We start from the raw sequence: 27957 nt of genomic DNA on the forward strand, positions 1-27957 counted from the left end.
ATTTCTCTATGGATTCAAGCTCCTTTGAGTTCCTGTCTTGACTCCTCTAGATGCTGGACTGTTTGAAACCCATAAGATGAAATAAACCCCCTCCTCCCCAAACTGTTTTTGGCTGTGGTATTTAACACAGCAGCAGAAAGCAGAATGAAGCAGGCTCACCTTTGGGGATGATTTGATTCTGACACTGGTGAGGTGGAGGCATGAGAATCAGAAGTTCAAAGTCATCCTTGATTACTTAGCGAGTCTGGGGCTGCCCTGGGTTACCTGAGACCCCAGAGGGGGGGTGGGGGGGTGGGAATTAAGACACTTGGTAGGCACTGAATTGGCTGGCCTCTTTTAATTCCCAAATCATGAGTTAATTGGATTCCTTAAACTCTCAGTGATTGAACGGAGAAATACAGAGATGCATGCCACAGACTGAGCCCCCTTTCAACTTTCTCTGAAGAACCCAGGCTCACCCAGCGACAGATGATATTGTCCCTGTGCTGAGGAAGAAATGTGTGGAACGTTTTCTCCTGGTTCATTTCAAGCGGTTCAGAGAACTAATCAGCTAAGGCACCTCAGCAAGTTTACTTTAATGGCCAACAGCACCCAAGAGAAACATGAGTTCCGAAGCTCTCGGTGCTGCACTGCCCCCCAAAGAGGGAGGACAGTCATCGGGCATCAGTCGCAAGCATCTGGGAGGGAAGTAAATGTTTGTGAGGGCTCGGTTACAAACTGTCCCTTAAATTATTGTTAGTTTTTCTGGCCTGAATACTATGCCTTGAGAAGGTACATGTACCCAATTCTTTTTTTAAGTTGGGTGGAAATGTTTTGGTGTGTGTGTGTGTGTGTGTGTGTGTGTATGTGTGTGTGTGTGTATATGTGTGTGTGTGTATGTGTGTGTCGAATGGAACCTAGCTGTAAACGTGAGTGTAAATGTGTGTGTAATTGGATGGGATGAGCATCAGGTATGTAGCCACCTTCACATTAAAATCTCATCTCATGGCTTTACTAAACCCATGGACACACTGACCACGATGGTGTCCCCTGGAACCTGCTGAATTCACAGTGTAAAGCCCAGGTTCACTACATGCTCATTAACAGTGCTGTGCTCGTCAGACTCAGCTCAGGAAACATTCATCATTGTCTGGACTTGCCTTTCTTCGTGCTTCCCGTTTACTCATGTTTGCAAGTGTGTATGTGTGCATCTAATGTGTTCTCTGTGGATGGGTATTTTGTCTGCATGCCATGTGTGTGCGTCATGTGCATGCAGTCTCCGTGGAGGCCAGAAGAGGGCGTCAGATCCCCCTGAAAATAGTTACTAGTTGTGAGTTGTCGTGTGGGTGCTGGGAACTGAACTTGGTTCCTTTGCAAGAGCAGCCAGGGCTCTTGACCACTGAACCCATCTGGAACCTGTCCCCTCTTAACAAACTTTGCTGTTGTTTTAAGATAGAGTGTCATATAAGCCAAGCTGGCCTCACATATGTCCCAATCTTCCTGTCTCCATCTCCCAAGGGCCAAGTTTATGTTTCACTGGGGAGCTAGGGAAGGCCTCTGCTAAATGAGCCACATCACCCTCCCGTTCTGTTCCTTCCTGTATATCCTCTAGTTAAATGTGCAGAGTCACACTTCCTCCAATAAGACCCGTCGCTAGGAGCCAATGGGGCCCATTTGCGTTCACACCACACCGTCTCCCAGCACAGACAAGTTCCTTTAAAGCACTCATCATCTAACGGGGCGTGTGTTGCCGCCTGGCTTGCAGCTTCCCTGAGTCTTCTTAGAGAGTTCATTGGAAACAGGCCCGACAGCAAAGTGACGGCTGAGGTCGGGAGCATGAAAGCAGCTGTGAGGTGCTCATCCTAGCATCTGGCAGCTCCCGAACAAATCCCGGGACTCCCTGGATGAGCTTCCTCCCTGGCCTCCATGTGTGGGCTCATCCATGCTCACAGACAGGATTTCCACCCTGGTACAGTTCTTTGTAATGGATACCGTGCCCAGAACCGCAGTTTGTTTGGCCAGGACCCACCATCTTTTCAAGTCTGGACTTCTCTATTCCCACACAGGTATTATGGGTCCAGTTTCTCTGTAGATCAACACTTCTGGAACAAGATCACTGCCTCTTGCCTGATTATGACTGCTTTGGACCCCACCAGTCAGTCTTTAACTCAGATTCTCAAAATGGCTTTGATTTGACCTGGAGTTACCATAGCACTTTGCCCATGGTGATTTGGGCCGCCTCCTGCCTCCTCAGCGCTGGTCTGGCTCTGGTCTTCACTGCTTGGTCCTGCCAACTTCCTCTCGAAGCCTCAGCTTGCAAGAGCTCCTACTTGGCCCAAAAAGACATAACTATTTAGCTTTGAAAATCATACTAGCTTCCTGGTGTGTGGGTTTAATTTAATTTAATTTTTTTAGAGAGTATCTTTTACAATCTAAAATTGCACCTGCTGGATTAGTTCTGAAGTGATTTAAAACCTTGCTGCATGCAGCTCGGCTAGCCGACCAGTAGCAATAGAAACGCCGTGTGCTTTTTGGAAATATAGTCTCTAAGACCCTTGTCAGACCTATGAAATCAGAATCCTCATTTTAGCAAGACAACGTCTCTGCACATTCAACCCAAAAGTGCTGTTCTTAAACCTACTCAACATGACAGAACCATGGCTTCCTCGCAACCAGATCATTTGCAAAGCAGAGATGGCCTCATAGATGAAGGAATTGGGAGTATAGGGAGGAATGATACTGTGAGTCAAGAGTCATTACACAAGGATGAGGACCTGAGTTCAAATCCCCAACATGCCTCAACTATGTGGTGGAGTGTGATCAAGGAGTCATCAAATGTCGGCATCTGGCTTTCCAATGCACACGTGTATGCACACATGTACATAGCACACATCATACTAATAAAATAAAAATCAGTTTTGATGTTGAAGGGGCTCACATTACAGTGCTCAGAAGAGCCCTGAGTTTGGGTTGTGAAATCTTCCCCTAACCAGCCAACCTTTCCTCCTGAGAATCTCCTGGCTCTTCCTGTCCATCTGGGTCTCCTGTGAGAAAGGCATCGTGGTGATCCATAGACATTACCACACAGGAAATTGCATGAGCTCTTAATTAGTGAATTCCTACACATGATTCAGTCTCCCCCTCCCCGACTGCAGGCCTTAGGGCATGGCTACACAATTAGAAAGATCTACACGTTCGGCGAGAGCGGCAGCTGAGCTGTCTTTTGGAATGCATTCCTCCTGAGTGCTTCCTCTCATGGCCTTGTAGTCTTACAAGCGCTCTGCCGATGGCAGCTGGCTAGCTGAGAACACGACAAGGGATTTGAGCTCTCCAAGGGCTAGCACAGCCCCAAGAGCTGAGGCTGAGAGTAAGGCAGGTGTGCACGTGTGTGTGTGCGTGTGTGTGTGTGCGTGTGTGTGTGTGTGTGTGTGAGTGAGACAGAGACAGAGAAGTCTCTGTGTGGGTGAGGGTGCACGTGTACTAGTGCACATGGAAACCAGAGGACAATGCTGGGTATCTACCTTCCTGGTTTTTGAGGCAGGGTCTCTCACTGAGACCTAGAACTCCATGTTTAGGCTGGGCTGGTTTCCCACTATGTCTCAGAAATCTGCCTGTCTCTGCGCACTGCTGAGGTTGTAAGAATGTGGCACCATGCCTGGTTTTAAGATTACACATTATTGCATATGAGTGCAGATGTGCACATAGGCCAGAGATGTCAGAGGCTGAGATTTCAGATCATTCTGGATTTTAGAGTTATAGGCAATTGTGAGCTGCCCAAGATAGAGGCTGGAAACTGAACTCGGGTCTCCTCCAAGACCAGTGCCTGCTCTTAAACTCTGAGCCACCTCTCCAGCCCCCATATCTGGCGTTTTAGGTGGGCTCTGGAGATCAAACTGAGGTCCTTGTGCTTGTGAGGCAAGCACAAGTCTTTAAAAAGATACCCACCCACCGCAGCACCGGTTGAGCTACAATAGTTTGTCTCCCCGCAGACCTTCGCTCCATGTCCTCCTGCAGTTCAGCAGGGCTCCTCACACCAGGCAGGCTGCGTCTGAGTGAGCAGGCACAAGGACCTCCACCCCTCCCTTTAACTATCAGCAGCGCAATAGGTGCAAGTGGGCCCATCAGGCATTCTGGACACCATGCTCGTGGTTAAAGTGTTTCAAGCTTTGTAAATCTTTCCCTCTATCTAACGGAATAGACCTAAATCCAGCGATGGCCCGACATCTTCAAACAGCAAAATGCCGACCCTCCCTTAGGAGCCATCCTTCCACACAGCATGATGGTATTACTCAGTTGCCCATTTTTGCCCTAGGGTCAAACCCCCAGGTCTCCTCTGTCTCGTTTTCCTCTTTAGGTTTTATCTCGTGCCTTAAGCTCTGGTCCTGCTCAGAGTCTTCTGCTCTGGTCCTGATTAGTTGTATGTCATCTTGACACAAACTAGAGTCACCCAGGAAGAAGGAAACCTCAGTTGAGACGTTGCCTCCATTGGATTGGCTGGGAGGCATGCCTGTTTGGCATTTTCTTGATTGATGGCTGGTGTGGGCGGTGCCAGCTCTGGGCAGAAGGCTCTGGGTTGTATATGGAAGCAAGCTAAGCAAGGCAAAGACCCACTCTCCTCCATGGTTCTTGCCTCTGCTCCTGCTTGAGTCCTTCCCTGACTTCACTCAGGGATCGACTGTGATAAGACTGTACAAGACAAACTTCCCTCCCCAAGTTGCTTTTGGTCGATGTTCTGACGTAGAAACAGAAATGCAAAGCAGGGAGGCTTCTCTTACACTTCATACGGGGACCTCGGCAGCGGACTTTGAGGCTGACCGGCCATCAGTGGAGGAGACACGGTGTAATGGATTAAGTGAAATGCTGCAGGTTCCAGAGTGGCTGCAGCGGGCAGCAGGCCACGAGACCATGCTGAGCGGGGGCAGGCAGCTGGCAGCGGGTCCTGAGAGCAGCCAGTCCCAGGAAGGGTCGGCAAGTTCCCCAAGTGACTGCAGTGGGCCACCAGGGGCAGTGAGTCCCATGAGGAGAGACAGATAGATGGGCACGCCTGAGTCCATGCTGCCGGTCTCCCAAGGCAGCTGGTCCCGAAGGCAGCTGGTCCCGGGTAGGGAGACACGTACTGGGTGAGAGACAGATGGATAGGCACGCCATGCAGAGTGAGGTTGGATATTTATTTAGTGGGTTATGGAAGGGAAGGGGAGAAGGGAGACGAGGAGAGAGAGAGAGAGAGAGAGAGAGAGAGAGAGAGAGAGAGAGAGAAACAAGGGGGAAGGGGAGAAGTGAGGAGAGGCAGAAGCTGCCTCTTGGGTGAGAGATAGAAAAGGAAGGGACTCAGGCTGGAAGCTGAAGATCAGCTTGCCTTGAAGGACAGAGAGGGAGTGGGCATGGCTTGTCTCTTAAAGGGGACATTGCAGACCATTACACACGGGCACGTCAAACTGTGTTCCTCTTACACTTTTGGCTCAGTTGTGTGGTTTTGGCGTTGCTCATGCTTGGCTGACTACCATCAACAGGAACTGCCCCGTGTCTTTTTCTTTTCAGCTAAGGTGATTGCCGCTGTGACCCTTGCTATATGTATGTGCTTTGCCAACATGTATGTCTAAATACCACCTGTGTCTGTGCCTGAGGAGATCAGATGAGGGATTTGGATCCTCTGGGTGAGCTGCTGCGAGGGTGCTGGAAATCCAAAGTAGGATCGCTGTACAAGTAGCAAGTGCTTTTAACCCCTGAGCAGTGAAGCCCCATTAATTAGTTAGTTAATTAATTAATTTTGGTCTAGGGGACTTTCTTTCATTTGTCTAAATTTCAGAGAGAGACAGAAAGATTGATATAGATACACAGATAGATAGATAGATACATACATACATAGATACATACACAGATACATAGAAAGAGACTGTCTCAAGGAAGCGTTCAATTTGGAGATTGCCTTTCTGTGACTTTTTTTTCTTTTTGTTCCTCTCTAATAATTTTCTGAAGAGCTTGATTGCTTAGAAGTTGTGCATGGGCCAGGTGATGGTTCTAGGACAGGCTCCAAAACTACAGAGAAACTCTGTCTTGAAAGAAAAAAGAAAAAAAAAGAAGTTGCCTATGGTGTAGGTGCTTGAATGAAACATCCCTCACCTACCTGCCTGCACAGTCAACCAGTGGAAGCCAGATGATGGGTGGTTCTGATAGGTGGAGGAGGCGTGGCCTTGATGGAGGAAGTACGTCACTTAAGGCGGGCTCTGATGCTCAGGGCTGCAACCTACTTCCAGGCATCCCGCTCTATTTGTACTTAAGGTTCAGGATGGGAGTCTAGGACTCTAGCTACTGCTGTGGAGTACGGCTGGCTACACCTGCTCTGACGTCAAGGGCTCTAACCTGGACCTGCAAGTCCAATAAACCCTTTCTTCAGTAAGTGGCCTTTTTTTTTTTTTAATCACAGTAACAGTTAACAGATAAGTAACAAATAGTCGATTTTTTTTCTCTTTGCCTTTTTTGGGGGCTTTTCAAAACAGGGTTTCTTTGTGTAGTCCTGGCTGTCCTGAACTCTCTATAGACCAGGCTGGCCTTGAACTCACAGAGATCTGCCTGCCTCTGCCTCCTGAGTGCTGGGATTAAAGGCATGCACCACCACCACATGTACATTGTCAAATTTTTATAAGATTCTGTCAAGAGTTATGTACATAAGCCAACACATCATGACAACTCTTTAGGCCATTCATGTGATCATCCCACTTTTTTTTATGGTATTGGAATAGGATCCAGGGCCCTGCACATGCTAGGCTGCATATGCTAGGCTGCACATGCTAGGCTGTGCACACCCTAGTCCTTTTATTTACTTTTATTTTGTTTGCATGAACGTCTTGCCTACATCCAAGAGCATTACAGACATGGAGTTCCTCAGGAGGCCAGAAGAGGGCGTTAGGCCCTCTGGAACTGAAGTCAAAATTTTGGAAATGATAGAGAATCTGTAAATGGATTTTTTTTCTGCCATTTAGCCATAAAGAGGACTGCATCCATGATCATAGTAAAAAAAAAAAAGTCCATCTATGATTTTCCATTTGCACTGAGCAGCTGACAACAGAACTCTGGGCTATCTCAAGGGAAACCAGTAAGGACCAGTTAACTGGCAGAAGCGTGCACTGCTAAAACTCGGACCCAGAGGGACAAGTCAGGGAGATGGGACCCATTCTCCGAAGATTAGCCTATTAGTAAAGCTCGTCTCATTCTTACCTTACAATACTCTGCTGAGGAAAGGAAGGGGAGAAAGGTACCCCGTCTTTTTAATTACCTGTTAATGATAAAACCTCAAGGCCAAATGCGTTTCCATGTAGAGTGTCTTCAAAAGTGAAAAAAGCGCACCTGGGTTAAGGATTGTGATCCCAACCCCCACCTAGCTGCTCAGAGTCGTTCGTCTCAGGTTTTTATCCGGGAATGTGAAGAGCTTCTATTTGCATGTTTGTTAATGTACAAGTTTGAGAGTGCATTGCTCTTGGAGACTACAGTGATTGCCTGAGCTGTGTGATAGTCCTAAGGTTCCGGAGGATGTTTTTGCCCAGTATAAAAGTTTACACAATGTTTGCCATGTATTCATGGCTACTCATGGCTAGTATTTCCACCAGAAATAATTATTGTTGCTTGTGATTTTTCTCACAGTGTAGGACCCAGCCATGACAAGCTCAATAGAGGCCTGAGTCTCTGTAGTTTACTCTAAGGCAATACCTGATTCTGAGAAAGACCACAAACCATGACCACCCAGGCACCACCCAGGAGCAGACCGTCCAAAGGAAATTCCTAACGTTCCAACCATTGTAGACAGGATCACCTGCCAGCACACACCCATCGCTTTTCACAAATGTCAGCCAATCAGGATTGAACCCATTACCCCACACCTGCTAATGTAACTTTTCTAGGTTTTGCCTTTAAATAGTGCCCTCTAGAAGGGCGGGGTACCCCCTCTTGCTGCTGAGCTGATGAAGTCCCTGCTGGCTTGTAATTGTGCTCACAATAAACTTCGATTTTGCATTTCTGTGAGTTGGTGCACCAAAATGGTCTTTTGGGGTTCCCCACAGATTGAGTATAACAACAGGAGTGCACACACATACACACACACACACACACACACACAAATCCACATACACACATTTTTTAAACTAGTAACAAAATTTTCTTCCAGAGCTACCAAAAAACGACATAGAAAAAGTTCTATTAAATTCCTTTTTATGCCTTAAAGAATGTTTTGACATTTTAAGTTTTGTGTCTAAGGGACAGTGGGGTTAGCAGATTTCCTGAGGTGCCAGTGTTGGCTGCTCAGGGCTAGGTTTAGCTGAAGGAGCAGTTAGTTTAAGCATTTAAAAGTAACTACAATTTTATTTTCAAAGATGTTTTCAGCTTATTAAAAAAATAAACAGAAGTTATGTGCTAATTCTTGTACCTCCCCTGCCCTCTGGATTCCTTATGATTGGCATGTACTAATGCAATCCTGTCGTGTTAATTCTGACGATGAACCAGTGTTGGTGTGAATTACTAACTACAGTTATTAAGGGTTTAGCACATGGAGGCTATGACTCAGTTTCCATGTTGTGGCATGTGGTGGTTTCTGTTTGTTTGAGGGACGAATGGCCTTGAGCTTCTTCTACCTTTAACTTTCAAGGGCTGAGATTACAGGGGTGAGCCACCATGCCTGTCATGATGATAGAAATTGAAATTGTGCAGCACGATTTCCAATTGGTCAGATATCAGGGGTGAAAGCTGCAAGATCAGAGAAGCAGTCGGCCGCTACAGAGTTCTTACCTCTTCCAATGTTCAGACCGAGGGGGGCAGATCCTGTCTCTATGAATCCTCAGACTGAATACTCAGACTACATGCTCTGAGCTCCTATTTCCTCCCATTTTATATTCCTCTCGCCACCAAGTCACATCACTCCTGTCTCTGCCTCCCTAATGCTGGGATTAAAGATGTGGGATCCCAAATGCTGGGATCACCTTTGTGTGAGCTCTGTTTCTCTTTTAGACAGATTCAATCTCCCATAGCCCATGGTGACCTTGAATTTAGAGAGATCATCTACCTGAGTCCTGGGATTAAAGGTGTGCGCCACTACGCTGTGGCTAACTAGTGTGGCTCGCTCCACACTCTGCTCTCCAGGGAAGCTTTATTTCTTAAATCACAAACATATATCACCACAAACTTGCATCTGTAGCTTCTCAAAAAAGATATAGGCACACACGCATAAGAAAACAAGTCAAACTACAGCTCAAAGCAGTAGTTTATAAGGGTGTCAACGTTCAGGTTGACAAATAGACTCAAGTTTTACTAAAATTATAACAATGAGTGGACGCACATCAAGGAGTTTCCTTTATTTGTTTTTACACGTGCGTGAGAAGGGGCCCAAAGGAAACACGACTTTGACCAAATGCCTTGTTGGGCTCTGCTTTCCTGGAGAGTTTGTCTGAGAGGTACCAGGATGAGTAAAGACTGCCTCAGTGTGACAGCCTCCTCCACACCAGTGTAGGAAGAGAAATTCGATGTCATTGCCTTTGGGGAAAGATTTTGGAAAACTATGGGGTGGGAATTTAGTGGGGCTAAATGGGGGGCTTAATTTCTGCTTTTTATTGGAAGTGATTACAGGCGTTATTCTCAGAGATGAGGGGGCAGCTCTACGCTGAAACCCTCTGCAGCCAGAGTGGTCTGTCTCCCTTCCCCTGGGACCCTTTGGGACATCGACTCGGCACAAATCAGCATTCATGGTGTTGAGAAGGAAAAGGATTTCTGGACTAGTCAGGACATGGCAAAGCAGGGTTGGAGGTTTTGTTAAAGGTAGTTTAATATGGGTTTAAGAGTGAGGGTAGAGGAGAAAGGGAGGCCCTTGGAAGAAAGTAAAAGATGCTTAAGTGGGGGTATGGGCACAGGCATCTCCAGTCTCCAAGAGAAGGGAAGCAACAAATGTCTTCACTGTAGCCATGTGTGATGTTTTTGGTGGTTCTCAAGATACATCTCAAAAGTTGCTAAGAAACTCCCTCCCCCTTTTCTCTCATCTGATAAGAGAGATGAGTGGCTGCTGCCCTGCCTTGGATGGAGCTGTACTGTGATGAAACCAGAGGCCATGGGGCGGGGGGACACCGCACATTTCCTTTTTCTGTAAATGGGTTCTTGGTGAGAGTTCCAAAAACTGCGGTAGGAAGGGAGAGGCCCTGAGCAGTTGTTAATTGTGTTGGAGTCTTTGCTCTGAGGCTGGCAAGAGACCTTAATGGGGTTCCAGGCAGGCGCCTCTTTTCCCTTCTCCCGTCTCCCACATATTCCCCATCTTTCTATCCCACCTTTTATGGTTGTTGGTGCTTCAAGTCCTTAAACGTGACACCCATCATGTAAGACTTCTCACCGCCACTAGCACACACTCAAGACCTGCTCAAAACCTCTACAGGAGAGACTCCATAACCCAGAGCAGGCTGTATTTATGATAGAAGCCTTTAGATAGAACATACAAGAAATCTGTCTGTCTACAAGAGGATCACCAGATGGACAGACAAACTCCCAGCAAGAGACAAATCAACCATACATAATGTATGGGCTCTCTTTCTAAATAAACAACCAAGACACAAAGTGGACCACCAGGCTCCATGCAGGATGGGCATCCTTGAATTTAAAGGCCACTGGTGGGTTCCCAGTAAGGAAGCAGAGTGGTTAAAGCTGAGAACTGAATTCGGGGCTTCCTTCTTTCCCATCTACTCCAGCAGAGGCGTTCAGTGACCCAGTTTGTGAAACATTTACCCCATGTACACAGCTCTGTCTTGATAGTCTAGCCTTCCAGCTCTTTTGAAGGATGGGTGCACTTCTAAGTACGAGTGCAGAGGGTAAATGCTCTATCACCTATTGGACCCATCTGTAAAGACCTCAAAGAAGTAATGGATGCGCTGTGTCTATTTCTCTGAGGTTTGACTGATGAGAATTTAGGTCAGTGTGAGAAAAAGAGAAAAGACAGAAAGGGGAAAAATAGTTACAGCCCCGAATCAGGAAGTAGGGCTTAGCCATGAGGACCTGCTGTGTGGGGGGTGGGGGACTTTTACCCTGTTACATGTCCTGTTAAGGGGAAACTCATGCTCTCCAGATGGTCAACAAGCCGTTGGGTGTGTCATGTTTCCTGAAGTCACAGCATTTTCAGGAGTGTTTTGCTGCATAGTTGACTGACAAGCCCATGTATCTCACACGACTCAGCTACATTGAACATCTGGACGGGAAACAAGGACTGCTTGACTCTAGGCAATGGCATCGCCCCGCTCCTTCGGAAGTAACAAGGACCGAGTGCAGAGGACCTGTGTTTCTCAGGTTTTCTTTCTGGCTTGGGAAGGTAAACGTTTAAACACCAGCCCACACTTCCCACTGCAGATAAGAGCCATGTGCTTCAGTCCCCAGTGAAGAAGGTCATTTCCAGCATGAGGCGTACACATTTTTGTTGTTGTGTTAAGTAATGTTCAAGTTACTATGAAGTTTTAAAAGTTAACAGTTTTGGAGAGATGACTCGGTGCATAAGTGTACTCTCTGTTAGCAGAGGACCCGTTTTCTGATCCCAGCACCCATGTTGGGTGACTCCCAACCATCTGTGACCCCAGCTCTAGGGGATCTGACATCCTCCTTTGGCCTCCACACAAAGCCACGAGGCCCACAGCTGGATTACCTGTTAACGATTCAACATTCCTACCTCTTGTAAGGCCGGAATCAAGTCTTTGGAAATACAACCTCTTTCTGGGTTGAGTTCTGACACATCATCTCCATTCATTTATATGAGCTTTGGAAGGTCCACGGGGAGAACCTGCATTCTCCAGCGGCAGCTGAGATTACTCACGGTGGCTTCTGTTTGCATGTGGTACTCCAGGTGCCTGACAGTCACTGGTGGACACCATCCTACAGGGGTTGAACTTCTTCTTCCCTGAAGGCTGCATAGGTTCTTTTGACCCCTGTGGATATCGTAAGCTCTGGATGAACTCTAGTACATCTAGAACCTTTCTGTTCGAGACAATATGAACTGTTCCAGTATACTCAATTGTTCATGTATTTTATGTATTTGCATGCTCTGTCTTCATGCAGACCAGAAGAGGGGTTCAGATCCCATTACAGATGATTGTGAGCCACCATGTGGTTGCTGAGGATCAAACTCAGGATCTCTGGAAGAGCAGCTAAGTGCTCTTATGAAGCACAATTAATAAAACTCAAATGAATAAATAAAAATGCCACTACTCTTAACCACCAATTCATCTCTCTAGCCCTAATATCCTTGGTTAAATTGCGACAATCTCAGTGGACAGACCAACTTTGGCTTCTGTGTTCTCTCTGCCTTGTGTGGTCATTTATTCTTATGTTCAAGGACGCTGCTGATCTTTTGTAAATAAATTTTTAGTTTAAAGTATTTATATTAATTATTTTAAATTATGATTAGGTGTGTATGCCTGTATAAGGGTGTGGGTTATGTGTGTGCAGGTGCTGAGGGACACCAGAGACCAGCAGCACCAGATCCCCTGGAGCTGGGTGACTGGTGGTTATGGGTCACCTTATATGGATGCTGGGAACTGAACTTGGGTTCTCTGGAAGTGGGCCTCAACTGCTGAGCCATCTTTCCAGCCCCTGATTATTTTTTTAAATTTATGTACATGTGTGTGTGTGTGTGTGTCTGTGTGGGTATATGGATGTGAATACAGTGTGTCCAGAGACCAGAAGAGGGCGCCAGCTCACCTGCATCTTGAGTTATAGGCCGTTGTGAGCTCCCCAACTTGGGCATTGAGAAGGGAACTCAGACCATCTGTAGCACCCTTCCACACTTGTAACCACTGAGCCAGTCCTCCAGCCCCCAGAGCTGCCTGTCTTTATGACTGAACCTATCTGAAGATCATTTCTAAGAATCTGTGGTTGAGGGAGGTGGATGGGCCACTCTGCCATCAATTTCAGTTTATGTCTGTGGACATGTGCTGCGCACCTCCCATGCTGACATTTTACAGCGGGTCCCGGAACACTGATTTATGAGCCAATTGTAGTATCAGCCTTAGCAGACAAGTAAGGAATTTTCTGCAGGGCGAGCACTTACGTTTAAAGTTTGAGGGAGGCACGTTGTCACACTGAATTGTTAAATTTCATTTTTATAAGCAACTCATTTAATAAATAGCCCCTGACCTAATTTCTGTCTTAAGAAGACCGCAAAGTGATTTATGTGTCTTTTCCAGGAAGTGGGTGCTGAGCTGGATTTAGGGATTTACGTGTTTTACTGGGGGATAAGACGCCAGAGGAAATGCAGGGTTTCCCACAGAGGGATACCCTGGAGCCAGTGTAACCCCCCAGACAAGTTTTGTACTAGCTAGAAACAGGGGAACTGTAGCAACCCAATATATTTCTAGGGTTGTTCCAGGAAGAGGGTGTGGTCTTTTCTCAGAAGGTGGGGGTGATTCTGAAGGTGGCTGTCATGTGTGTGTGTGTGTGTATGTGTGTGTGTGTATGTGTGTGTGTGTGTGTGTACACAATACATATATGCTCTTTGTGGTTGTTGACATGAAAAACACAGCTTGCACCTCAAAGGGAATAGGAGATTGAGGAGATTGTTTGGAGTCAAATGCAAATGACCATGGCCTAGTACTCAGATTCAGACAATCCCATCTGTTCAATGTGGAAACAATTTTAGTAAGTTATATTGTATTAACAAAGAAATAAAAAAGTCAAAACACTTCATCTGTTTTTTTAAAAAAATTTCTTCCTTCCTTCCTTCCTTCCTTCCTTCCTTCCTTCCTTCCTTCCTTCCTTCTTCCCTTCTCTCGTGTGTGTGTGCGTGCGTGTGTGTGTGCGTGCGTGCATGCGTGTGTGTGTGTGTGTGTGTGTTCCTGGAAGTGAAACTCTAGTGCTTGTAGAGCAGTGCACACTCACAGTTACAGAAGCCATCTCTCCAGCCTCTGAAGACACTTTCTGAATGCATTGGCAGAAACCTTAGGTCGGCAGGGTACAGCAAAGTGGGAAATCTCTGCTGCAGCTTTCAGGGGCCACTTGACTAGAGCCTACCAGCCTTTGGGTTTGTAGAACCTAGAATTCTCTCCTCTAGTAGTCAAAAGGAGAGTCACACACATAGACGGGCAGTAAACACAAGATAGTTTTGGCTCACAACATACAGTATCTAGGTTTTCACAATTAGTTAATCACTGCTAACGAGGTCAGACTTTTTCTGGAAACTTCCCTTCCTGTAGTTCAATTGCAAAGTTTTGCACAAGATCCAAGTAGTAGCACATCCCATCCTAGCAGTTTTGATTTTCCCTGGATGCCATGTCGGCGTTCGGTTCCTTGTGGGAAGACCTCTCAGAAGAACCCACACCACGACTCTGGAGGATGCCAGCCACCAAATCTTTTGACAAGTAAGCTTCTTTCCTTTGCGCAAATTGCCCAGCTTCAGGGATTTTTTTGTTGCCCAGTATGCTCAGGATGTGCAGCTGTATATGATTTAGTGACGTTTTCAAACGCACACACTGCCATCTAACCATGGCTCGTATTTCTTCCTTCAACACCAACGACTGCTCACACTTAACATAATGGGGCAAGCTCTCATTTTCTAGAATGGAACTTATATTTTATCTTTTCTTTACACAAGAAAATGCAGAAGCATTCCCCAATATTATTCTGTCTATGACAACAGCATAGCAGATCAGTTCACTGAGGAATGCATGTGATGTAATTTGGGGGGTAGATTAGTACTTATTATTTTGTTTGGTTTTGTTTGATTTCTGAGATAGGTTCTTGTGTAGCCCATGTTGGCCTCAAACTTGCTGTGTAGCTGGGGGTGACCTTGAACTCCTTATTATCCTGCCTCTGCCTCCTAAGTGCTGGGGTTGTGGATGTGCACGGTCACACCCAGTTTTAACTCATTTTGCAGAGAAGCGCTAGAAGCATCAGAGCCAGAGCCTGTAGGTGATTTTACAGGCTAATGTAGAACTTCAGACTCTCCAGCACAGCCAGCCAGCCCATGTAGACATAGCTAATTGTGCTTATAGAGAGTGTTTTCTATGCCTGGTAACAACTTAACTCATGGAATTCTCAGAAACAAAACAAAAACAAAACTTTAACAAGACAGACACGTTTTGCTGGGGACACGGGTCGTTCAGTGGAGTGCTTGGCCAGTGTGCATGAAGCCCTGAGTGTGATTCCCCACCACCTTATAAGCCAGGTATGCACTGCAGCGCTCTGAACTTGAGGTCTTCTGACAAATCCACTGTGGCGGGCTGTTGTGACAGCTAAACCACGAATGTGCTGTGCCCATGGCCTAGTCAGTGGGCAGGTGGCTCCTCTCAGTCCGTCTGTTTACCAGCTTTGCTTCCATGCCTGTCATAACCACACAGAACAAACCACAAGGCAGGAGAGGGCTAATCTACTTTAATTCTAGATTCATTGCATGCTCACAGTCTGATGTGGTATTTCCCTCTGTATGCTGTGAATACCACTGTTTAATAAAGAAACTGCTTTGAGTCTATGGCAGAGCAGGGCAGAACAGAGCTGGGGCAGGGGACTAAACAATGCTGGGAGAAAGAAGGCAGAGTCAAGGAGAAGCCGTGGAGGCTTCTGCCAGAGACAGACATGCCGAAACTTTGCCGGTAAGCCACAGTCACGTGATGATACACAGATTAATGGAAATGGGTTAGTTTAGGATATAAGAGTTAGCCAGAAATAAGCTTAAGCTATTGGCCAAACAGTATTGCAAATAATATAGTTTCTGTATGGTTATTTCAGGAGTCTGGGCAGCTGAAAACACACAAGCGGACTCCTACCACAACAGTCGAATGTGCTGAATAGTACGATGGCCTCTGAATGACGTGGGTAGGGCTCATGGCAATGGAGTTATTGATTAACCAATCCTTAATACTCTTCTATACTTTCATGACAAAATCACGAGAATGTGTCACTCTAGGGGCTGATGAGATGGCTTGGTGGATAGAGATGCTTCCTGTCACGTGCGACCATCTACATTTGATTTCTGGGATCCACAGGGTAGAAAGAGAGAATAGAATTCTGCAAGTTGTCCTCTGACCTCCCCATGATGTCATGGAGGTGTGCCACTCCCTCCAAAAATAAATGTAAAGATGAGAATGTGCCATTTTACTTTAAAATGATTTAACCAGAGGTGAATTTCCATGTTCATATTTAAATCCTTGTTTATTTTCCGATGCCTCTATTCATGTGAGAAACCAAAGATGTGAGGTAGCATGACCCTGCAACCACACAAAGCTGGCCAGGAGCACACATTTTGCATTCATTTAAGAGCTACAGTTAATGCTGATGGTCCAGGGCGATGGAAACACAGCTTTGATCTCTCCCGGTGCCCAGATTGTGATCAATAATTCATTCAAAGGGAATCTGAGGTGCAAGGAAATCACTTAAGTTCACTGGACTGATTTCTACATCACTGGATATTTAAATCCATCTTTGTGCTTATGTTAGCAGGTGTACTGGGTAAATACTCAAACCTTGGTGTCTTACTCTGGTAACACTGTATCTGTTGCTCACACAAAGCACAACTAGCTCAGGCAACATTTTGCAGAGGGTGGGTCCAGGGACCCAGGCTCCTTCCTCCTGTTTCGACAGCATGCAGTATAGGCTCCAGGTTCATTTATCTGGCCCTCTGCTCTTCACTGTCATCAGCAGAAAGCCCAGAGGCTGCCTCGGCGGTGTGGGTGGATTTGAACTCCAATCTGCTTGCGTCATCCTTCTAATATTCAGTGACCCCAAATACAGCCCTGCAATACAATCCAACCCCAGAAAGGCCAGGAAATGTTAGCAGATGGAGGAGACATTTCTTCGAATACTAGTAGTTTATACCATATATCATTTTCAATCTATTACTATGATAAAAATAACCCTGAGATGGACACTGCTTTCTTTCAGTCTTTGTCCACATTGTTTTCCTCAGGACTCACTACTTAAAGAGAGTTTGGGGTCAAAGACTGAACTTTGCTGTATTGCCTTTGCTGGGGAGCTGCATCAAGTCCTTCTGTCCCAGGAAATATTACTGTAATAGTTTCTCAATGCTCTTTCAAAATTGAAAGAATGTTTTATTCATACGGGTATTTCGCCTGCATGTATATCTTTGTGCTTCCTGTGTTCCTAATGCCTGTGGAGGCCAGGAAAGGCTGCCATATCCCTTGGAGCTGGAGTTACAAGTGGTTGTGAGCTCCCTGATGTGGGTGATGGGCACAGAACTTGAGTCCTCTGGAAGAGCAGCAATTGCTCCTAACCAAAAAACCACCTCTCCAACCCACTTCTCCCTATCTTAGTCAACAAGACTCCTCGTCAGTGACATTCATTTCTTCATCTACAAAATGACATCTGTTCCACACTGTTGGTCTTGAACTTGATTCAGAAGTGACAATGTTTGCATATAGTCTACTGTGCTGTGGGATAACCCTTCTGTGCACTGTGAATATCTGTGGCTCTCATTGGTTGATAATAAAAGCTGATTTAGCCTATAGTAAGGCAGAATAAAGTCAGGTGAGAAAGTCAAACAGAGATACAAGGAAAAAGAAGGGTGGAGTGAGAGAGACACAAGCCAGCCTCCCAAGAAACAAGATGCCAGCAGACCCGTAAAAGCCATGACCATGTGGCAATACATAGATGAACAGAAATGGGTTAATTTAAGTGTAAGAGCTAGTTAGTAATAAGCCTGAACTATAGACCAAACTGTAATTCTGTAATTAGTAATTCTAATTAGTATTAAGCCTCTGAGTGAGTATTTAGAGGTGACTGCAGGACAGGGTGGGGCAGAGAGAGCTCTGTTTACACTATTATTGTTACTATTTGTATTTTTATTTATTACCCTTGTGTGTGTGTGTGTGTGTGTGTGTGTGTAATGTATGTACGTGGGTGTATATGAGCCATGGTGCCATTTCTTTTTCCATCTTTTATGTCCTGTCCTAGTCAGCTGAGCTGTCAACTTATGCAGCCCAGAGCCACCCCAAAAAGGATTGCTCAGATCATATTGTTCTGTGCACACATCTGTGGAGGATTGTTTTGATTGTCAATTGATGTAGAGGGCCCCGCCCACTGTGGGTAGCACCATTCCTGGACTGTATAAGAAGGCTAGTTAAGCATGAACCTGGGAGTGAGCTAGCCAGTTGTGTTCCCCCCATGGCTTCTGCTTCAAGTTCCTGGCCTGACTTCACTCATGACAGACTGTGACCTGTGAGCTGAAATGAGCCCTCCCTACCCTAAGTCCTTTTGTTTGCAGAGTTGCCACAACCCAGCTCACGGGTTCAAATGGCGAGTGTTTTTATTCCCCGAGCCATCTGCCTGGCCCTGGTCACTACTGGGAAGGATGTTTGGAAAAAATTCCTGAATGCCTCCTTCCCCCAACCTACATGCTCCCAATTTTGTCAGGCAGTCTTGTCTATTTCCCCTTTCCAGGTGGATTCTCTTTGGATAGATACCTTGCTCAGTCTAGATATAGTAGGGAAGGCCTTGGCCTTCCCCAAAGCAATGTGCCTTACCATCTCTGAGGAGTGGATGGGGTGGGGAGGAATAGTGGGTAGGTGGAGGAAATGGGAGGAGGGGAGGAGTGGGCACTGGGATTGATATGTAAAATGAAAAAAGATGGTTTGTTTCCTTTTAAAAAAAATAAAAGAATAATACTCCCAATCTTGAATGCCTGACATTCGTTTTTAAGTATTTTCAAAACTTGATTTTATTATAAATTTTGAGGAATTATACTCCTTCCCATCGTTCATGCTCATTGATAAACATCAGATCCATCCTCAGGTTGGTGTAGAGAACTCTTCTCCATGGACTCTCTTTCTCCTCCAGTTACTTCCCAGCAATGAACGCTGGCTAACTTCCACTAGCGATGTTGTCAGCCGGGAGCTGCTGGCCAGAAGACAGAGCAGGTGTGGACTGGAGCAAATCCTGCCCTTATCCTTTCCTAGTGTGGACAGTTAGTGCCAGAGGCAGCCCAGAGCTAGCAGCTCAGTAATGTCACAAATTAGTATTGGTAATCAAGAATGTCTACTGCTGATAAATAAATAGTATCACTGAAGAAAAGACAGAGCAACTCAGTAGGTGTGGGTTTTCAGCAGGCAGGCAGGAAGTCACCTATGCCTTGTAAAGAGCGTCTCTGTAGAGAAGAAATGAAAGAAATGGTGTTAATTTTTGAATATATGTTCATGTAAGGTATGTATGTGCTCATGTGTGCGTGTGTGTGTGTGTGTGTGTGTATGTGTGTGTGTGTGTGTGTGTGTGTGTGTGTGATGGTCAAAGGATGGATGAGATCAGAGGCAGAGGCTGGGTGACCAAAGACACAAAATAATAACACCTGACCTGCCTCCCTTGGTACGTTCCTCTTGGAGGTCATTTAAAGAAGAGGAGCCCAACACGCAATAGCAGAAAGCAAATTGTAGCCTAGGTGCCTAAGCACTAAAACGAGCAAAATGCTAAAGGTTGCAATTTCATGATATAGCCATCTTCTTGCCCACGCCAAACATAAAAGCCGCCATATTTTCCCCAATTCCACCAACACAAAAGTCAGTGTGCCAATGTGTGTACCCACAAAAAAATCAGGGGCTGAAATTTTGGCTATCTAGTTTAGGATTTGAGTTACTGCATTAACACGTCCTGCGTTAACTTTCACATCTGTAGCGGGTGTGATCGATCGATAATTAAAAATCAATCAGACTAGCTTAATATAAAAGATACAGCTTTAATAAACAGAAGGAAAACTTACACCAGAGTCCCAATGGTCCGTCTGAGAACGCAGGGGCCAAGAGAGAGGGCGGGGAAGCGCATCCGCCAGGTTTATAGGTAAATTTTTGCCATAGGACAACACGCCCCATGGACAGAATGTGATTGGCTGAACTCCCCTATCACACATCCGAGGGAAGCAATGTTCCTCCTTTACCCCGTTGTACCCTCACCCCTGGGACCTGTGACTATGTTATTTCTCGTGGGAGAAGGAAACTTTGCAGATACAAATAGAACCTTGATGGGGAGGTTTTCAGGCTAGTTGGGTGGATCAGCTCAGTCCAGTCATGTGGGCTCTTAGAAGGCGAAGAAAGAGGAATGTGTGTGGCCTCAGGAGAAAAGAGATCTCCCCCAGGAGGAACTTCTTGCTGATGCCTTGAACTTGCTAATTAGAGACCGTTTGAGATTTAGAATCCTCAGGACCCAGAGAATACATTTGTTTTAGCCACAAAATGTATGGCACTTTATTATAGCAGTGACATGAAACTAAAACAAGCCCTTTCCTTAAAAAAAAAAAAAATCCCACCTCTAGACCAAAGATCAGTTCCCAGAACCCATATGGGGGTTCACAACTGTCTGTAATGTCAGTACCAGGGGATCCAACACCATGTTTTGGTCTCTGTGGGCACAGCACACACATGCTGCATACATATACACCCACGCAAAACACCCTCCACCACACACACACACACACACACACACACACACACACAATCCCTGCTCTAGGATGCATTTCCCTGGTATGGACCATGTAGTTGTTTTATTCTTGAGCATTAGATGGTGCTAAGCATCCATGTTTCTGGAGTCGTCTGCCTGATGTAAAATGATTAGGACCACATGATAGTGGTTGAAATCGTTGTTTGGGAAAGTGTAAATCCCACTGTTATAGACTCAGAAAACCTGCCTGAGAGCAGTGGTGATTGACAGCACGTTGGAGACCCAACAGTCTGTACCGATGAAAAAACTTCGAGATTAAACTCATTTTCTGTCTGCTGTGTAGAGTTGCCTATATCCCTTCAAAATATGAAAATGTGAAGAATGGCATCCGTGTGGACTCCCCGAGCACCATGGAGTCACAGAGCACAGAAGAGTGATTGGAAAATTAGTGCTTCAGGGGATCTCAGCAAAGCCAGTTGTGGTACAGGCGTTTGTTTCCTTAGACGCGGTGTGTTTCAGTGTTTAAGAAAAGGCAGCAAAAGCCTCCATGTCTTTTATTGAAAATTATTCACTCTATTCCTGTTCGTGTTGAATAGCAACAGAGGCGACAGCATTTGTGAGATCCTGGCGGGTAGGGTCGTATCTCCTTGTTGATATTGTCATTGTTCTGAGACAGTGTCTCCCTACGTAGCCTTGGCTGGTCTATAACTCACGGTATAGACAGGCTGGCCTTGAATTCACAGAGATCCATGTCCTCTGCTTCCAGAGTGCTGGAATTTAAGACTGCACCACCATGGCAGCTTTGATGATGTTTCAGTAATTTGTGTCTAGGGTTTTTACATTTGCCATGTCAGAGCACAATTTGTGTATTGCACATTTCTAAGCAAATGTGTATACTCAGGGCTCTTTGTTGAGTTTAGGAGAACAGGTTGCTGATAGCTCAGATGTGTGGCCCATAATGGAGACTTTACCCATCTGGAACTCAGTGTAACAGAGGAAAGGTGCCCAGTGAGGGGGCATCTGGGTCATGTCAGCGCTGACGTCATGGCCCTCTTTGCTCACTTCCCTTTCAGAAAGAGTGGCAGCAAGTCTTTCCTGCTGGACTTTCTTTGGAGAGTCTCCCAGATAATGACACAGATTATTATCAATTATGAAGGCTTGGCCTTAGCTTAGGCTTGTTCCACTAGTTCTTAATTAAATGGGTTAACTTAAATTGACCCATTTCTATTACTCTATGTTCTGCCATGTGGCTCTTTACCTCTCCTCCATTCTGTAAGTCCGACATCCTCTCTGTCTCATGCTGCTAATGCCAGAGGTCTAGACTCATCCTCTGAATTCCTCTCTCTGCCTGGAAGTACCAGCTAACCTCTCCTGCCCAGCTATTGGCCATTCAGCTTTTTATTAAACCAACCACAATGACACATCTTCACACAGTGTACAAATATCCCGCGACAAATAACATTTCACGTACTCATTTTCTTTTGAAAACAATTGTGTGTGTGTGTGTGTGTGTGAGTGTAAGTGTAGATGTGCCTGTGTGCAGGGCAATGCAGTGCTTGCAGAGGCCAGAAGATGATGCTGGATCCCTAGAGCTGCAGTTACAGGCAGTTGTAAGCCACCAACTCTGGTCTTCTGCAAGAGTAGAACATGCTCTTAAGCAGAGAGCCATCTCTCCAGCCTGGTGTGATGTGTCCTGAGTGTGTGCCCGTGTCCTGAGTGTGCTCTGTGTCCTGAGTGTGTGCTGTGTCCTGAGTGTGTGCCGTGTCCTGAGTGTGAGCTGTGTCCTGAGTGTGCACTGTGTCTTGAGTGTGCGCTGTGTCCTGAGGATGTGTTGTTTCCTGAGGAAAAGGGAACACCCCTGAAAGATGAACGTCTGTCAGCAGAACATGATGCAGAAAACACATCTGGACTCAGAGCAGCTGCAGACTCCCAGGGCTGAATGTTGAATGCTAAATTCTGAGAGCATAGGCCATAAACATCCATTTTTTCAGTAAAGAACTTGTCTCCTCTAAACTTAACTCAAGGCTTACTTGAATGTCTTCTTCATCATTCAGGGTCAAACCCTGGGAAAACTTTCTCCCGTGTGCGGACGAAGAAACCAAGGTCAGATGGGATACTTGGCAGCCAGTGCCCCAAGTCATAAGTCCTGACCATAACTTTTTCTTTTCTCTCCACTCTGTTTTCTTTTGAGGCAAGGTTTCACTCTGTATCCCAGGCTAGCTTCGAGTGCATAGAGACTTCCCACCTCAGCCTCCCTCATGCTGGTATTAGAGGCATGAGTCAGACTGTCAAGCCTAGCACAATTAATTGTTTTCTCTTTTCTTGAATTAGTGTAATTAAACAGTTAAGGAGAGGAAATCATGGACATAAAAGAAAGACAAGTTAGTTAAGGGCCACACCTGTGAAGAAAGCTCTCCTTACAGAGACAACTGATCTCTAACATCTACGCGTGGAAGAAAGAACTCGGAGCTGAGGCCTGCTGGTGAGGAGCCAAGGGCGGCTAATAGCCTTTAAACTTTGCCATGGTTGTAGCAAATGACAGAACTTTAATATAAATCTAAGATTCTGACCAAAATATCCCAAGCTGGATCTTAGTAATGACTAGAAGACACACAGACACACAGACACACAGACACAGACACACACAGACACACACACACACACACACACACACACACACACACAGACATGTTCACCTGTGGAGGGGTCAGAGGTGGATATTAGGGTCTTCCTCTGTGATGCTCCCCCTTAGTGTTTGAGACAGGGTACTCTCTGAACATGGAGTCCAGTGATATGGGCAGGAACTTGTGTGGCAGGGCATGGAGTGCCGAGGACTGGTGGGTGCTGGGGTACAGAGATAAGCTGGACTGAGACCCTGGCTAAGGAAGGCAGTAAGAAAATCAGTCGCATTTGAAACCCATACCCACGACCACCAGAGGGACTCCCAAGTTCAGCTTTGGAATCCTCAGAAGATGCTCGGTAGTGAAGATATAAATAAAATAGAGACACAGGTGCTGGTCATTACTGTAGGGAAAGAAACTTACTTAAAACTGTTTTCAAGAACCCACTGGAGAGGGAAGTGTGAACGGAGATCGCTCCATCATTTCCCAGCCTCCCAGACCCGAATAATCACACAGAAACTGTATTAATTACAACACTGCTTGGCCTATTAGCTCAGATTTCTTATTAACTAACTCTTACATCTTAAATTGACCCACTTCTATCAATCTGTGTATCACTATGAGACTGTGGCCTACCAGTAAGGTTCCAGTATCTGTCTCCTTCAGTAGCTACATGGCATCTCCTTGACTCCACTCTCTATATCTCGGTTCGGATTTCCCCCCGGGCTTTATTGGGCGGATGGTAATAAAACATATTCATAGCATATAGAGTGGAGTCCTGCATCAGGGAAGGGAAGGCTCTCATCACTGATTCAAGGGATTGGCCCACCAACTCCTTGTGTCTCTGCCTTTCGGGCTGGGTGCAACTCTGTGGTGGGCTGCTGTTCTCTTCTTACAGATTTTCCATGTCGCTGTCTAGCCAGAAGGTGGCGCTCTAATACAGTGAGCCGCCGAGGACAGACTCCTGCCGCAGTAACCGGCATCAGGAGGAATAAAGTTGTCAACTGTGTCTGTATGAGAATCCAGGCACACACACACACACACACACACACACACACACACACACACACACACACACACACACACACACACACACAGTATCATTATGAGGGGGAGAAGAGGACTTCACTGAAGCGAGTCCCCTCTATAGTTGAGTAAATGTAAACACGGCATATTGCCTTGTGATGTTTGCGCCTGTGTAAACAGTAGCCTGACTTCTCATTAGCCGCCCCTTTCTCCATACGGAGGTTTGGGGCAACACAGAACGATCTGTAACTTTTTTTTTCTAACAGGGCGTAGCGTACATGGAATAAAAACCAGAACTTAAAGTCAGCAGACTTTTATTTTTATTTTTAACAAACCCAGCTTTCTTTACTGTATAAAACCCCGTATGTTATGAGAGAGCGCTGTGAGTGTCACAGGGACTAACAAAGGACTGGAGCTGGAGGGCGACCTCCTTTCCCGAAGGTTGGGGCTCCTTCTGATGGAGGGAAACAACACTCAAACAAATACTTCTAAAGATGTCACACCGTCACTCAAAATGCTAAACCCGATTATAAGATGTGCGTCTTTAAACGGAGCTGAAATGCAATTGTATTCAGAATTACTCATTTTACTTTCAAAACTTAGACCAGAGAAACTTTTTTTTTAAGTGAAGATTTTTCCTTCCACAGGAAGCAAACTGCATCAAACATGTTTTTTCACACAGGATTACAGCTTAGCCCCTACTTAACTCAGCAAACCACTCAAGAATAAACTGAAGGACCCAGGCAACCTTCTCCTTTGCAGTTTTTATTGATTTTATTGAGCTATACATTTTTCTCTGTTCCCCTCTCTTTCTCCCCCTACCCTTCTACCCTCTCCTGTGACCCCCATGCTCCCAATTTACTCAGGAGATCTTGATTTCTAAAATCACTTATGAGTGAGTACATACTATATTTATCTTTCTGGGACTGGGTTACCTCACTCAATGTGTTTTGTTTCTAGATGCATCCATTTGTCTGCAGATTTCAAGATGTCATTATTTTTTTCCCACTCTGTAGTATTCCATTGTGTAAATGTACCACATTTTCCTTATCCATTCTTTAGTTGAGGGGCATCTAGGTTGTTTCCAGGCTCTGGCTACTATGAATAATGCTGTCCTTGTGGTACAATCGAGCATCCTTTGGGTATATACCCAAAAGTGGTATTGCTGGATCTTGAGGTAGATTGTTTCCTAATTTTCTGAGAAATCATCATACTGATTTCCAAAGTGGCTGTACCAGTTTGCACTCCCACAAGCAATGGAGGAGTGTTCCCTTACCCCACATCCTTTCCAGCATAAGTTGTCATCAGTGTTTTTGATCTTGGTCATTCTTACAGGTGTAAGATAGAATCTCAGAGTTGTTTTGATTTGCACTTCTCTGATGTTGAGCATTTCCTTAAGTGTCTTTCAGCCATTTATATTCATCTGTTGAGGGTTCTCTGTTTAGGTCTGTACCCCATTTTTTATTGAATTATTTGTTCTTTTGATGACCAGTTTCTTGAGTTCTTTGTTTATTTTGGAGATCAGCCCTCTGACCTTTCCCTGTTCTGTAGGCTGCCTTTTCTTTTCTTAAAGCAAATGGGTAAAAGTAGATAGGTAGAATTTGTGGTGTGGGTACCCTTGCATTACCTAGGTGTGCCAGTGGTGGGATTTGTGGGGGCCCTCTTACTACCGAGTTACCTAGGTGTGTCAATGCATGTGGAAGGTAGAGCCAGGGGGGTGAGAAGTTCAAGACCAACATGGACTACATGAGATTCTATCTTTAAAACAAATAAAAAGATGACGAGGAAGGCGGAAGGAAAGAGAGAGAGAGAGAGATGTGTTTGGGTCCATCAAGTCTATTTGAGGAACACCCCAGAATACCTCATTTGTTCTAGAGGGGAGTAAGTGCTTAGCCCTGCGTCCTTCAGTAGCAAACCATAAGCATCTTTGCCAGACTCTGTGGAAACTCTTCTGTTCCTTGTGAGAAAGCAAGCCACACTCTGCAAGGCTGGTCTGACTGAGGAAGTACTGTTCACTCTGTTTGGGTCCTGTGCTGGTGACCCAATGGCTGCAGAAGAGGTGATGGGATGGGTTCAGGGTTTGCAATCTCCCTTGGGGGTTCTTCTTCGATGAGGATGAATAGTGAGGGGGAGGTACCTGCCAGCCAGGCTTCTCCTTTCTCGTGGGTTTGGGGAGACAGGAGAGGTGTAAGATCATTCTGAAGGGGGAAATGTGGCTATTTTTAAGTCCAAGAAATACCAGGCAAAACCCTTGTAAACTTGCTATAGTCAGTTTAGAACTTTTATGAGACTTCAGTACAACATATTTTTTTCCCCAAATCAAAGTCAGAGAAGCAATTTGTTGTTTTGCTTGTGTGTCTTGAGGGCCTGGTCTGAGAAATCACTTCGTAGCTGGGGCTTTGAACTTGGAATCTTTTGGTGGTTTGGCCTAGCTACAGCCTGGCTACTTTTGTTTTGAGACAGGGCTTGTTTGTAGCCCTGACAGACCTGGAACTCACTCTGTAGACCAGACTGTCTTCAAACTCAGAGATCCACCTGCCTCTGCCTCTAGAGTGCCATGACTAGTGGTGTGTGCCGCCATGCCCAGTCTGGCTATTCTTTAAATATTTTATTTTCCTTGTTTTATCATATATCTTATGGCTCAGTGTGTGTATACATTTTCTTGTCACCACTTCTGATATTTATGTAAAGATTCATGATCCATCCATAAATCTTTGACCCAGTGAATAAATTACTAAATATTTCGAAAAGAAATATTTGTATATACTTCTTAAATAAACAATCATTTTCTCTGATGTATAGAGTTAGAAACTAGTATTTAATCTGATGACAACTTTCACTAACACAATAGAACTCTTTCATGGCTTTAAAATATTTTATTTTTAATTGTGTGTGTGTGTGTGTGTGTGCACGTGACAAGCATGTGTGCACATGTGCTCATGAGTTCAAAGGCTGCAGAGGCCAGAGGAGGGCATTGGGTTTCCTGGATCTGGAGTTACTCATGGTTGTGAGCCATCCTATATAGTGCAGGGAACCAAACCCTGGTCGTCTGGGGGAGCAGTATGTGTTCTTAAAACTTGAGCCGTCTCCCCAGCCTCTGTCTGCATCTGTGTGTATGTCCTTTGCGGGCAATCATAGCTGCTGTGTGTTCATTATTGCAACTGCCATGCCATATCCACAGATGGGGTCTCACTGGTGGCCTACTTCCCGTTGTGGTGGTTTGAAAGAAAATGTCCCCTAAAGGCAGTGGCACTATTAGGAGCTGTGGCCTTGTTGGAGGAAGTGCGTCACTGTGGATGCAGGCTTTGAGGTCTCCTATGCTCAAGCCACACCCAGTGAGGCAGACCACTTCCTGTTTCCTGGAAGTGAAGATGCAGCACTCTCCGTTTCTTCTCCAGCCCCTTGTCTGTCTGCATGCCACCATGTCACACCGTGGTGATAATGGACTAAACCTCTGAGAATGAAAGCCACCCTACTTAAATGATTTTCCTTTATAAGAGTTGCTGTGGTCATTGTGTCTCTTCACAGCATTAGAGACCCGAAGACACCCATCTTCTGATTCTTGCTGCCTTTTGTCCCCTCTTCTGTCATATTCCCCAAGTCTTGGAGGAGTTATATAGATGTCCTATTTAGGGCCTACAAAGAGAAATTCAATAAAAGGCTTAATTCTGTTTGTGCAAAAGCATGCTGAATTATCTTTATGTGCACAAGTTTGTTGCCTTTGTTCAACAACTGCATGTTCAATGCTAACTATGTTCAGGGTGTTGCTCCAGGCCCTTGGGATCGGCAGGGAAACAAGTGCAGGCCCCTATCTCTGTGGACTTTGTGTTCCAGCAGTAGGGGAAGGATCTGGATAGAAACCCATGGCTAGAGCGGTGGTGGTGGGGAGAAGTGGGAAAGAGATGGAAGGGTGTAAGCGGGGCAAACTGTGTGGTCCTCCCGGAACCTGATGAGA

The 27957-nt window shown here is 45.6% G+C and overlaps 1 pseudogene; it reads left to right on the forward strand.

The window, feature by feature from the left end:
• Window positions 1-3979: 3979 nt before the first annotated feature.
• Window positions 3980-27957, forward strand: part of LOC125399358 (nuclear envelope pore membrane protein POM 121 pseudogene) — a 36501-nt pseudogene continuing 12523 nt past the window's right edge.

The sequence above is a fragment of the Myodes glareolus genome, chromosome 3 (genome assembly GCF_982192425.1).
Source record: "Myodes glareolus chromosome 3, mMyoGla1.1, whole genome shotgun sequence".
NCBI classification, from domain to species: Eukaryota; Metazoa; Chordata; class Mammalia; order Rodentia; family Cricetidae; genus Myodes; species Myodes glareolus.